Raw genomic sequence first — 15050 nt, 5'->3', positions numbered from 1 at the left:
CTTGCTCAGAACATGAGAACATATGAAAGCTGGTGGTTCCTTTTAACATGAGTCTTCAATATTCCCAGGTAGAAGTTTTAGGTTGTAGTTATTATAGGACTATTTCTCTCTATACCATTTTGTATTTCATAGACCTTTTGACTATTGGATGTTTTTGTAGGCGCTATAGTATTGCCAGCCTAATCTCAGGAGTTGATAGGCTTGAAGTCATAAACAGCTCAATGCTTGAAGCATTGCTAAGAGCTGCTGGAAAACACAGTAAAGTGCTGTTTGAATGCTTACGAGCCTGCTGCTGCCTACCACCGCTCAGTCAGACTGCTCTATCAAATATCAAATCATAGACTTAATTATATTAAACACACAGAAATACGAGCCTTTGGTCATTAATATGGTCAAATCCGGAAACTATAATTTTGAAAACAAAACGTTTATTCTTTCAGTGAAATACGGAACCGTTCCGTATTTTATCTAACGGGTGGCAACCCTACGTCTAAATATTGCTGTTACATTGCACAACCTTCAATGTTATGTCATAATTATGTAAAATTCTGGCAAATTAATTAGTCTTTGTTAGGAAGAAATGGTCTTCACACAGTTCGTAACGAGCCAGGCGGCCCAAACTGCTGCATATTCCCTGACTCTGCTTGCACTGAACGCAAGAGAAGTGACACAATTTCCCTAGTTAATATTGCCTACTAACATACATTTCTTTTCACTAAATATGCAGGTTTAAAAATATATACTTCTGTGTATTGATTTTAAGGAAGGCATTGATGTTTATGGTTAGGTACATTTGTACAACGATTGTACTTTTTTCGCTAAATCTTTTTTCGTTAAATCATCACCCGTTTGGCGAAGTTGAAGTAGGCTGTGATTCGATGATAAATTAACAGGCACCGCATTGATTATATGCAACGCTAGTTAACCTAGTAATATCATCAACCATGTGTAGTTAACTAGTGGTTATGTTAAGATTGATTGTTTTTTATAAGATAAGTTTAATGCTAGCTAGCAACTTACCTTGGCTCCTTGCTGCCACAAGGTCCTTTTGACGCTGCACTCGCGTAACAGGTGATCAGCCTGCCACACAGTTTCCTTGTGGAGTGCAATGTAATCGGCCGTAATCGGCGTCCAAAAAGGCAGATTACCGATTGTTATGAAAACTTCAAATCGGCCTTATGGCCGATTAATCGGTCAACCTCTAGTCTCAACTCCGCCCTGTGCAATAGGGTCCTGGACTTTCTGACGGGCCGCCCCCAGGTGGTGAAGGTAGGAAACAACATCTCCACTTCGCTGATCCTCAACACTGTGGCCCCACAAGGGTGCGTGCTCAGCCCTCTCCTGTACTCCCTGTCCACCCACGACTGCGTGGCCATGCACGCCTCCAACTCAATCATCAAGTTTGCAGACGACACAACAGTAGTGGGCTTGATCACCAACAACGACGAGACGGCCTACAGGGAGGAGGTGAGGGCCCTCGGAGTGGGGTGTCAGGAAAATAACCTCTCACTCAACGTCAACAAAACAAAGGAGATGATCGTTGACTTCAGGAAACAGCAGAGGGAGCAGCCCTCTATCCACATTGATGGGACCGCAGTGGAGAAGGCGGAAAGCTTCATGTTCCTCGGCGTACACATCACGGACAAACTGAAATGGTCCACCCACACAGACAGTGTAGTGAAGAAGGCGCAACAGCTCCACTTCAACCTCAGGAGGCTGAAGAAATTTGGCTTGTCACCTAAAACCCTCACAAACTTTTACAGATGCACAATTAAAAGCATCCTGTCGAGCTGTATCACCTGGTAAGGTGATAGGCAACTGCACCGCCATCAACCGGTCTGCACAATGCATCATCAGGGGCAAACTACCTGCCCTCCAGGACACCTACAGCACCCGATGTCACAGAAAGGCCAAAAAGGACAACAACCACCCGAGCCACTGCCTGTTCACCCCGCTATCATCCAGAAGGCGAGGTCAGTACAGGTGCATCAAAGCTGGTACAGAGAGACTGAAAAACAGCTTCTTTCTCATGGTCATCAGACTGTTAAACAGCTTCTTTCTCAAGGTCATCAGACTGTTAAACAGCCATCACTAACATAGAGAGGCTGCTGCCAACATACAGACCCAAATCTCTGGCCACTTTAATAAATGGATTTAATAAAGGTATCACTAGTCACTTTAAATAATGCCACTTTAATTTTTACATATCTTACATCACTCATCTCATATGTATATACTGTACTCTATACCATCTACTGCATCTTGCCTATGCCGCACGGCCATCGCTCATCCAAATATTTATATGTACATATTCTTATTCCATCCCTTTACATTTGTGTGTGTATTAGGTAGTTAGTTGTGAATTTGTTAGATTACTTGTTAGATATTACTGCACTGTCAGAACTAGATGCACAAGTATTTCGCTACACTCACATTAACATCTGCTAACCATGTGGATGTGACCAATAAAATGTGATTTGATTTTGATGGGAACCAGAACTCACACTGCCCCCTGGTGATGGGAACCAGAGTAACACATACTATATGCCAGACAATTTTATCCAAAACACAGCTATGCTCTACCAACTGAGCTACAGAGGACCTGCAGCCATGTTCTACTAACTGAACTACAGAGGACCTGCTGCCATGTTCTACTAACTGAACTACAGAGGACCATGTTCTACTAACTGAACTACACAGGACCTGGAGCCATGCTCTACTAACTGAACTACAGAGGACCTGGAACCATGTTCTACTAACTGAACTACAGAGGACCATGTTCTACTAACTGAACTACAGAGGACCTGGAGCCATGCTCTACTAACTGAACTACAGAGGACCTGGAGCCATGTTCTACTAACTGAACTACAGAGGACCATGTTCTACTAACTGAACTACAGAGGACCATGTTCTACTAACTGAACTACAGAGGACCATGTTCTACTAACTGAACTACAGAGGACCATGTTCTACTAACTGAATTACAGAGGACCTGGAGCCATGCTTTACTAACTGAACTACAGAGGACCATGTTCTACTAACTGAACTACAGAGGACCTGGAGCCATGTTCTACTAACTGAATTACAGAGGACCTGGAGCCATGTTCTACTAACTGAACTACAGAGGACCTGGAGCCATGTTCTACTAACTGAACTACAGAGGACCTGGAGCCATGTTCTACTAACTGAACTACAGAGGACCTGGAGCCATGTTCTACTAACTGAACTACAGAGGACCACGTTCTACTAACTGAACTACAGAGGACCTGGAGCCATGTTCTACTAACTGAACTAGATGGCGGTGGATGAATGGCCCTCAGGATCTCATCACGGTATCTCTGTGCATTCAATTTGCCATCGATAAAATGCAATTGTGTTCGAATGTTCGTAGTTAATGCCTGACCAGGTTGAAGCCTGCTTGAAAGAGCCGCTAAACTGCTAGCCATCAAGCTAACATAGTTATTTCCAGATTAGTTTTGCAATGGAGCCCTCTTTGTCTGGATAAGTAAATGAACGTTCCCAGCGTTATAGGAGCTGTATCTACTACGCTTTGTTTCGAGACAAACTGGATCATTCAGAGCTCCAATGCGGCCATTGATTATAGGCTTGAGGTGGCTTCCTTGATCACGCAGGTCGCCAGCCTACAAAGAAACTGGGGAAAACGCAGTGTGGAATGTTTACCTTTTCTACGCCGGTGGCTGGACGGCGTTCACGCTTGTTGAATGCATTTCCGCCTTGTCGTTTGTCGTTATTCGACGGGCTCGTGTTGCCCAGAGTTTTTTTTTCACCAGGGGTGTTATCTCCTGCCTCTCCTCCCCCATCTGATAATGGAGTCGAAGGAGCACAGCAAGAGGAGCATGGCAATCAACGATGGTCGCATGACACGAATCGTGGAATCCAAAGCGCGGCGGCCTCCCCCAAAGCAGTCTACACCCCCAACGAGAGGCCCAGAGCCGATACAAACCACCGTTTCGCCACCCTGGAGCCTGATCTTCCTGGACCTTCATCGCTGGGGGTACCTGTGTCTGCGGCCGCTGTGCCTACTCCTTCCCCTACGATTTTGAAGTCGACGTCGGCAACCTTCCCTCCCTTTTCTGGTTTGAGCGGGGCTTCTCCATCTGTCGTAGGCCTGAGCCAGGAGTTACGGGCTCATGTTATCCTGCCTCTCGCCTGTCCATAAAGGGTTCTCAGAATCCTGTGAAGTGTGGGAGTGGAAGGATTCCCTCGTCCTTCTCGCCAACCGTGATTTTGGGAGGCTCCATGGTAAGAAATGTGACCGCTCCTAGTGTAAAAACAATGTCCTATCCCGGAGCTCGATTAAATTACATTACTAAGCCTCTCCTGAATGTACTACACCAGGACATGGAAATCGATTCTATCGTCGTCCATGTGGGTTTTAATGACATTATGAAGGGCATCTCTGAACAGTTGAATCAGGATTTTAAAGAGCTGATTGATTCTCTGCTAGAAACTAATAAAAGACCCATCATATCTGGCCCTGTGCCCTCTCTGATCCCTCTCTGATCCCTCTCTGATCCCTCTCTGAATCGTGGCACTGAACGCTTTAGCAGGATTCTTTCTCTTCACAACTGGCTACGTAATTAATGTAGACAATTTCGATGCCTTTTGGATACAAAACACGTTTTATAAGGAGGATGGTTTCCACCCAAATCATTTGGGTTCCTGGATCTTTTCACAGCATTATAAAGCTGCATTGAGACAATGACTTATCAATGATCAATTAACTGACTTGCCTAGTTAAAGGTTACACACACACACACACACACACCATACTGACCCAGACGTTATTTTGTTGGCATTTACGTATGTCCCCATTACCAGTAAAACATCATCAAAACCTGTTTCTTTCACTTCCTGTGCTGTTTCGTTGTTCATTTGGTCAGTCGTTTCATTCTCAACCAGGATTTCTATGGAACGCCGTGTGGGTCTTTGCATGGCCACGCAGCCATGGGTGAACTGGGAGTACAGGAGAGGGCTGAGAACGCACCCTTGTGGGGCCCCAGTGTTGAGGATCAGTGGGGTGGAGATGTTGTTTCCTACCCTCACCACCTGGGGGTGGCCCGTCAGGAAGTCCAGGACCCAGTTGCACAGGGCGGGGTTGAGAGCCAGGGTCTCCAGCTTAATGACGAGTTTGGAGGGTACTATGGTGTTAAATGCTGAGCTGTAATCAATTAACAGCATTCTTACATAGGTATTTCTCTTGTTGAGATGGGATAGGGCAGTGTGCAGTGTGCGATTGCGTCGTCTGTGGACCTATGGGGGCTGTAAGCAAATTGAAGTGGGTCTAGGGTATCAGGTAGGGTGGATGTGATATGATCCTTGACTAGTCTCTCAAAGCACTTCATGATGACAGAAGTGAGTGCTACGGGGCGGTAGTCATTTAGTTCAGTTACCTGCTTTCTTGGGGACAGGAACAATGGTGGCCATCTTGAAGCATGTTGCCACAGCAGACTGGGATAAGGATTGATTGAATATGTCCGTAAATACACCAGCCAGCTGCTCTGCGCATGCTCTGAGGACGCGGCTAGGGATACCGTCTGGGCCGGCAGCCATGCGAGGGTTAACACGTTTAAATGTTTTACTCACGTTGGCCACGGAGAAGGAGAGCCCACAGGCTTTGGTAGCGGCCCGTGTTAGTGGCACTGTATTGTCCTCAAAGCGAGCAAAGAAGTTGTTTAATTTGTCTGGGAGCAAGACGTTGATGTCCGGGACGGGGCTGGTTTTCAGTTTTGTAGTTGACTGTAGACCCTGCCACATACGTCTCGTGTTTGAGCCGTTGAATTGCGACTCTACTTTTGTCTCTATACTGACACTTAGCTTGTTTGATTGCCTTGTGGAGGGAATAGTTTGTATTCGGTCATGTTATACAAACACTGTTTGTATTCAGTCATGTTTCCAGTCATCTTGCCCTGATTTAAAGCGGTGGTTTGCTCTTTCAGTTTTGCGCGAATGCTGCCATCAATCCACGGTTTCTGGTTAGGGAAGGTTTTAATAGTCACAGTGGGTACAACATCACTGATGCACTTGCTAATAAACTCGCTCACTGAGTTTATACATCAATGTTTCCGATATGTTCACCGATATATCGTGCATCCCTAGTTATAATATTTACAGAGAAGACAAATGCCAATGGTGGAGATGTTACTGTTTATATTCAGAACCACATTCCTGTAAAGCTTAGAGAGGATCTCATGTTAAATACTGTTGAAGTAATATGGCTACAGGTTCATCTGCCTCACTTAAAGCCCATTCTGGTGGGAAGCTGCTATAGACCACCAAGTGCTAACAGTCACTATCTGGATCTCATGTTAAATACTGTTGAAGTAATATGGTTACAGGTTCATCTGCATCACCTAAAGCCCATTCTGGTGGGAAGCTGCTATAGACCACCAAGTGCTAACATTCAGTCTCTGGATAATATGTGTGAAATGCTTGATAATGTATGTGATATCAACAGAGAGGTATATTGTCTAGGTAATTTTAAATATTGACTGGCTTTCATCAAACTGCCCACTCAAGAAAAAGCTTCAAACTGTAACCAGTCAACCTACCAGGGTAGTTACAAACAGCACAGGAATGAAATCATCAACATGTATTGATCACATCTTTACTAACGCTGCAGAAATAGTAGACTTAGTACTTTTGTTAAACAGAAAAACCCAAAACCCCACGGCAGTAGATCCACAAGGTCTGCCACGAGAGGTGACTGTGTAGTTCCCTTAAGGAAAAACACCTTTAGTCAATCTGCTTTCTCTGTGAGAGCTTCATAGAACATAAAGACTTGGCTAAAGGACAGTCAGACTAGTGAACATAATCCCTAGCTGTGTATTGCCACTTTCCATGTTGTCTGTAGCTTGTGAGGTGTGGAAACACTGTTTCCTTTTTTTATGTATTTAGTTTTTTTGATGTTTGTGCTATTGCTCTGTCTGCATGCAACATGTTGCTTGTTCTGTGTTGCTCTGCATTAGCTCTCTGCTCATTGTTTGTTTGTATTGTTACTATAATTGTTTTTAATAAGCTGCCCAGTGACTGCGGTTGAAAATGAGCCGGCTGGCTAAAACCGTCACTTATATTGAAAAGTTGATTTAATGTGCACTGTCCCTGTAATAAAAAAAAAACTCAAACTCAGATGTGCTTGAAAGCAGTATCCAGATCCATCGGATGTAGTGATCACAGTATGGTAGCCATATGTAGGAAAACCAAAGTTCCAAAGGCTGGGCCTAATATAGTGTATAAGAGGTCATACAATAAGATTTGTTGTGATTCCTATGTTGTTGTCGTAAATAATATTTGTTGGTGTGTAATGAGGAGCAAAACAGACGCTGTATTTGACACATTGATGAAATTGCTTATTTCTGTTACTAATAAGCATGCAGCCGTTAAGAAAATAACTGTGAAAACTGTGGATTGATGAGGAATTGAAAAATGGTTCGGTTGAGAGAGATGAGGCAAATAAATCTGGCGGCACAAACGATTGGCAAACGTATTGCAAATTTTGAAATCATGTGACTAAACTGAATAAAAAAGAAGAAACTACACTATGAAACAAAGATAAATTATATTAAGAATGATAGTAAAAAAAAGCTTTGGAGCACCTTAAATGACATTTTGGGGAAAAGGGGCTAACTCGGCTCTATCATTCATTGAATCAGATGGATCATTCATCACAAAACCCACTGATACTGACAATTACTTTAATGATTTTTTTCACTGGCAAGATTAGCAAACTTAGGCATGACATGCCAGCTACAAACACTGACACTACACATCCAAGTATATCTGACAAAATTATGAAAGACAAGCGTTGTAATTTAGAATTCTGTTAAGTGAATGTGGGAGAGGTGAAAACCATTGTCTATCAACAATGACAAGCCACCGGGGTCCGACAATTTGGATGGAAAATTACTGAGGATAAAAGTGGACGATATTGCCACTACTTTTTGCGATATCTTCAATTTAAGCCGACTAGAAAGTGTGTGCCCTCAGTCCTGGAGGGAAGCAAAAGTTATTCCGCTACCCAAGAATAGTATAAAGCCCCCTTTACTGGCTCAAATAGCCGACCAATCAGCCTGTTACCAACCCTTAGTAAACTTCTGGGAAAAAATGGTGTTTGACCAGATACATTGCTATTTTACAGTAAACAGACTTTCAGCACGCTTATAGGGAAGGACATTCAACAGGCACAGCACTTACACAATTGACGGATGATTGGCTGAGAGACATTGATGATAAAAAATAATGTGGGGGATGTTTTGTTAGACTTCAGTGCGGCTTTTGACATTATTGATCATAGTCTGCTGCTGGAAAAACATATGTGTTATGGCTTTACACCCCCTGCTATAATGTGGATAAAGAGGTACCTGTCTAACAGAACACAGAGGTTGTTCTTTAATGGAAGCCTCTCCAATATAATCCAGTTAGAATCAGGAGTTCCCCAGGGCAGCTGTCTAGGCCCTTTACTTTTTTCAATCTTTACTAACGACATGCCACTGGCTTTGAGTAAAGCCAGAGTGTCTATGTATGCGGATGGACTCAACACTATACCCGTCAGCTACTACAGCGACTGAAATTACTGCCACGCTTAACAAAGAGCTGCAGTTCGTTTTAGAATGGGTGGCAAGGAATACCTTTCCTAAATACACACTCTGCCATCTGCCCGGTACAATTGAAACCGGGATTCATCCGTGAAGAGAACACTTCTCCAGCGCGCCAGTGGCCGTCGAAGGTGAGTATTTGCAGTCTGGTCAAGACCCTGGTGAGGAGGATAAACATGCAGATGAGCTTCCCTGAGACGGTTTCTGACAGTTTGTGCAAACACACAGTTTCATCAGCTGTCCGGGTGGCTGGTCTCAGACGATCCCACAGGTGAAAAAGCCAGATGTGGAGGTTCTGGGCTGGCAATGGTTACACTTGGTCCCCGGCACAAGGTGCACCTGTGTAATGATCATGCTGTTTAATCAGCTTCTTGATATGCCTCAGGTGGATGGATTATCTTGGCAAAGGAGAAATGCTCACTACCAGGGACGTAAACAAGAAATAAGCTTTTTTGTGTGTATGTCATTTTTTGTGGGGGGGTCTTTTTATTTCAACTCTTAAAAAATTTGACCAACACTTTACATGTTGCGTTTAATATTTTTTGTTCAGTGTATATGAATACAGCAGATGTATGTAGAGAGGTCTGTGTACTTATTGTTTATTTAACCTTTATTTAAATTAAACACATAAATTATTATGTGACGTGCAGTCATATTCAGGTCCTGATTGGTCCACAAGATTATTTGACGTGTATCTTTTTTGACCCAAACGGCGTTCCATAGAAATCCTGGTTGAGAATGAAACAACACAGCAATTAAGTGAAAGAAATAGGTTTTGATTATGTTTTACTGATAATGGGGACATATGTAAATGCCAATAAAATAACTTTTGGGTCAGTATGGTGTGTATAACCTTTATTTAACCAGGCAAGTCAGTTAAGAACAAATTCTTCTTATTTATAATGACGACCTACCGGGGAACAGTGGGTTAACTTCCTTGTTCTGCCCGTGAACGACAGATTTTTACCTCGTCAACTCGGGGATTCAATCCAGCAACCTTTCAGGTTACTGGCCCAACACTCTAACCACTAGGCTACCTGCCGCCCCTCCCCTCTAACCACTAGGCTCCCTGCCGCCCCTCCACTCTAACCACTAGGCTACCTGCCGCCCCTCCACTCTAACCACTAGGCTACCTGCCACCCCTCCACTCTAACCACTAGGCTACCTGCCGCCCCTCCACTCTAACCACTAGGCTACCAGCCCCCCTCCACTCTAACCACTAGGCTACCTGCCTCCCCTCCACTCTAACCACTAGGCTACCTGCCTCCCCCCTCTAACCACTAGGCTCCCTGCCAGCCCCAGGTAGATGTTAGATGATGGAGTCATTTGCTTTTAAACACTCTCACACACACACACAGCTAAATCTCAATCATTTTTTTATTTTATTTGAGCTGCACTGAATGATAAATGATCACCTTGCACAAGTAACAAATACTCACACTAAAATAAAACCCACTGCTGGCTGGCTGTCTCTTCTTTTGCTATTGCTGGGACACCGTTTCCCTAGTACTCTGATCAAGTACAGAGTTCATTCCAATGGAACTGTAAAACAGGCATTTATGTATTATCGTGAATAACTAACGGCTATCAACCAATCAGCATCCAGGATACAAACTACCCGTTTTTTTTTTATAATAGAGTAAAATAGCAAAACGGCCCAAAGAGCCACGTCTTTCAAAAGCACGAAGAAGAGAGGAGGAGGATGGAGGGATCACATGGGACTAATGGTTATAGGAACATTGAACTAGGCAATACAAATCTAACAGGAACAAATCTAGCAAAACTCTTTTAACACCAACAATGGGGGGGATGTGCCTCATTATATAAAAATACCACAATGGAGGAAGGAAGGAAGAGGGGAAAAATATCCAGAACCACCCACATTATTGGAAGCCATTTTGGAGGGGAAATGATATCTGCAAAAAAATGGTGTGTTTTCCTGAGTCATAAAGGAATGCAAGTTGAGCTTGAATCCTTTCCTGATCACGGAGATCAATCGATCAGAGATGTGTAGTGGGGCTCAACACAACTAAAATCGCTCACGTAGGAGAGTCACAAGCGGTTTCCTTTCGCCGTCAATAAGGGAGAGAGAGTCAGACTTGCTTGTCCATTTGCAAGGAGACCCATAAAAATGTTATCTTGCCAAACAGAGAGAAAAACAGACAGTGTGTCCTCTCGCAAAACAGTTAAAACCACAAACATCCTCTTCAGTGAGTAATAAACATTGTGTATCTTGACAGCTGCACAAAATGTATTCTTATCCAATAATGTACAGCAAATGACGTCCTCCCCTCTTGCTGACAGTGAGATGTGTCTCACACTGTCTTTCAGGATAGACACAGGGCTATCTGAGGTGAATAGTCCAGTTTCATGTTGAGGTTCAGAGAGAGAGAGAGAGTCTCACTCAGCGTCTTTCAGGATAGACACAGGGCTATCTGAGGGAATAGTCCAGTTTCATGTTGAGGTTCAGAGAGAGAGAGAGAGTCTCACTCAGCGTCTTTCAGGATAGACACAGGGCTATCTGAGGGAATAGTCCAGTTTCATGTTGAGGTTCAGAGAGAGAGAGAGAGTCTCACTCAGCGTCTTTCAGGATAGACACAGGGCTATCTGAGGGAATAGTCCAGGTTCATGTTGAGGTTCAGAGAGAGAGAGAGAGTCTCACTCAGCGTCTTTCAGGATAGACACAGGGCTATCTGAGGGAATAGTCCAGTTTCATGTTGAGGTTCAGAGAGAGAGAGAGTAGGGCTGGGATTCAATCCGTATAAAACGCTGTCGACAACGCAGCTTGTTAAGGTAATGTTACTGCGTCTGTGGAGATCCCATTCACGGTAAACGCTGCAATGTGTCGGCTCAATCAGAAATTGCCTTTAAAAAAAGAAAAAAGAATCCTAAAGCTCTGAGAGGAGTGGCTTTATAACTCGCGATCAGATTGAATCTTAAAGCTCTGAGAGGAGTGGCTTTATAACTCGCGATCAGATTGAATCCTAAAGCTCTGAGAGGAGTGGCTTTATAACTCACGGTCAGATTGAATCCTAAAGCTCTGAGAGGAGTGGCTTTATAACTCGCGATCAGATTGAATCTTAAAGCTCTGAGAGGAGTGGCTTTATAACTCACGATCAGATTGAATCCTAAAGCTCTGAGAGGAGTGGTTTATAACTCACGATCAGATTGAATCCTAAAGCTCTGAGAGGAGTGGTTTATAACTCACGATCAGATTGAATCCTAAAGCTCTGAGAGGAGTGGCTTTATAACTCACGGTCAGATTGAATCCTAAAGCTCTGAGAGGAGTGGCTTTATAACTCACGGTCAGATTGAATCCTAAAGCTCTGAGAAGAGTGGCTTTATAACTCGCGATCAGATTGAATCCTAAAGCTCTGAGAGGAGTGGAATCCCTCCGTAATAAACTGAACTGTCTCCTGTTGTCTCTGGAGCGCCGTGTGTAACACGACTCCCAATAAGTCGGATATGATTAACTACAATCAGAGCGTTGGGAGAAACGTGTTGTTGAACACTGACTGACCTGGACGATGTGGAACAATATTGTTTTACCTTGGAACTTACAATTGCCAAAATAATGTATTATTGATGTATTTTTAATGTGTTATTGATGTATTTTTAATATTTTTAATGTATTATTGATGTATTTTTAATATTTTTAATGTGTTATTGATGTATTTTTTATATTTTTAATGTGTTTTTGATGTATTATTGATGTATTTTGAATATTTTTAATGTATTATAGATGTATTTTTAATGTGTTATTGATGTATTTTGAATATTTTTTATGTCTTATTGATGTATTTTGAATATTTTCAATGTAACCACGATTCAATCCCATCGCGCTTTTGTCGGCTGTGCAACTTTTATCCCCTAGAGTCGATATCTGTGGCCCCCCCCACGGAAAATCAATTAGCATAGTAAATAGAAAATATCCCCATCAAATATGTCTAAGCTAGAGATACAATATATATATATATTTTGTTGCATGGACTGTGTCTCAATCCATAGCATCCACCAGTGGCAGCCTTCCATCTGTGGTGGAAGGTGGCTGAGCTGCAGAGTGTTTGTCAGACCAAGAGACCATGGGTCTTCTCAAGAAAACGTCTGTAGCGCCCGAAAGGTTTGGCCTACAAAACTATACTGAACAAAAATATAAACGCAACAATTTAAACGATTTTGCTGAGTTACAGTTCATTTAACGAAATCAGTCAATTGAAATGAATAAATTAGGATGGGAGTGGGCAAGGGCTCAGCCATGGTTGGGCTTGGGAGGGCTAAGGCCCACCCACTGGGAAGCCAGGCCCAGCCAATCAGAGTGAGTTTTTCCCCACAAAAGGGCATTATTACAGACAGAAATACTCCTCAGCTTCATCAGCTGTCTCTGGATGGGAGGGGGTCTCAGACGATCCCGGAGGTGAAGAAGCCGGATGTGGAGGTCCTGGGTTGGCATGGTTACACGTGGTCTGCGGTTGTGAGGCCGGTTGGGCGTACTGCCAAATTCTCTAAAACAACGTTGGAGGTGGCTTATGGTAGAGAAATTAACATTACATTCTCTGGCAACAACTCTGGTGGACATTCCTGCAGTCAGCATGCCAATTGTACGCTCCCTCAAAATTTTAGACATCTGTGGCATTGTGTTATGTGACGAAACTGCAGATTTGAGTGGTCTGTCCCCAGCACAAGGTGCACCTTTGTAATGATCATGCTGTTTAATCAGCTTCTTGATATGCCACACCTGTCAGGTGGATTAATTATCTTGGCAAAGGAGAAATGCTCACTAACAGGAATGTAAACAAATTTGTGCACAACATTTTAGAGAAATATGTTTTTTGTGCATCTGGAACATTCCTGGGATCTTTTATTTCAGCTCATGAAACATGGGACCAACACTTTACATGTTGCGTTTTATATATTTGTTCAGTATAATATGACCACTATGGCAAGGTGAGACTCTCACGAACACAAAAGCCTGTCAAGACTTGTCTAAAGGTAGCCTGGTACCAGTAAAATAATTTTGTTTCTCAGTAAATATGGGTAAAAATATATATGAATCATTTCCTGATCTTTCTTTATATCTCTCAGATATAGGGCAGAAACTTTAAAACAAACTTCCTTTTGATAATTTTCTTTGACTGTTTTATCCCCATGTATTAATATGTTATTCAATGCGTTTCTATGGGCTAAGAGCATTAAGGCCAAATTCAACATTTCATCAAATAATTATTTTTTAAATATATATTTTTGTTATACCTAAAGGGGGTCCTAAAAGATTCAAAATCATTGGTAGGACCATCTTAAAAATAATTTCAATATGTTAGCTTTAGTAAACCCGGCTTAGACTCTTAACAAAAGGCAATGACTGCATTCACGGTAAACAGTTCATATGACGTCTCAATCGTAAATTATCTTTTAAGTCCAGCACGTTATACGCTATGAAAGTGACACGCCATTTTTTTCTAGGAAGTAGCCTTGTCGTTTTTAAAAAAAACTTTTGTTGGCTTTTTGAATGTTCTTCAACGTGCAAAAAAAAAAAACGTAGCGCAAATGGTCTTCATCTCAACAACAACAAAAATTTAATAAAAAGGCATCTGGCAGAAAGTAAATTCATCCACAAATATAATTTGATATCTTAAATGACCGCGTTTTCACGAATTTGATGATAGATTTGTCGAGCCGAATTCCAAAAAAAAAGATTACGGGACTGAGCCTGGAAGTATGACGTCACGCCGCGTCGCGTTCAACAGCGTAAAACGAGGATGTAAAAGTTATCGGATTGAATCCCGGGCCATCATCGCATCCATGCTGTAGTAACCAGCTACGTTTGTCCTCTGTTCTTACAGGGGCTCTATCTACAATATGTTATGTCAGAGATCGGCCAACACATGCCCTCTCGGTAACACAACACTTTGTTGTTTATGATATTCCGTGGCTGAGGGAGGGAAAAGGGCATTTCCACCAATCCGCTGCAGTATAATAGGGAGGGAAAAGGGCATTTCCACCAATCCGCTGCAGTATAATAGGGAGGGAAAAGGGCATTTCCACCAATCCGCTGCAGTATAATAGGGAGGGAAAAGGGCATTTCCACCAATCCGCTGCAGTATAATAGGGAGGGAAAAGGGCATTTCCACCAATCCGCTGCAGTATAATAGGGAGGGAAAAGGGCATTTCCACCAATCCGCTGCAGTATAATAGGGAGGGGAAAAGGGCATTTCCACCAATCCGCTGCAGTATAATAGGGAGGGAAAAGGGCATTTCCACCAATCCGCTGCAGTATAATAGGGAGGGGAAAAGGGCATTTCCACCAATCCGCTGCAGTATAATAGGGAGGGAAAAGGGCATTTCCACCAATCCGCTGCAGTATAATAGGGAGGGAAAAGGGCATTTCCACCAATCCGCTGCAGTATAATAGGGCTCTTTGGTGGTAAACACCTGGGA

The sequence above is a fragment of the Salmo trutta genome, unplaced genomic scaffold (genome assembly GCF_901001165.1).
Source record: "Salmo trutta unplaced genomic scaffold, fSalTru1.1, whole genome shotgun sequence".
Classification (NCBI taxonomy): domain Eukaryota; kingdom Metazoa; phylum Chordata; class Actinopteri; order Salmoniformes; family Salmonidae; genus Salmo; species Salmo trutta.
Note: the sequence above shows the minus strand (reverse complement) of the source record.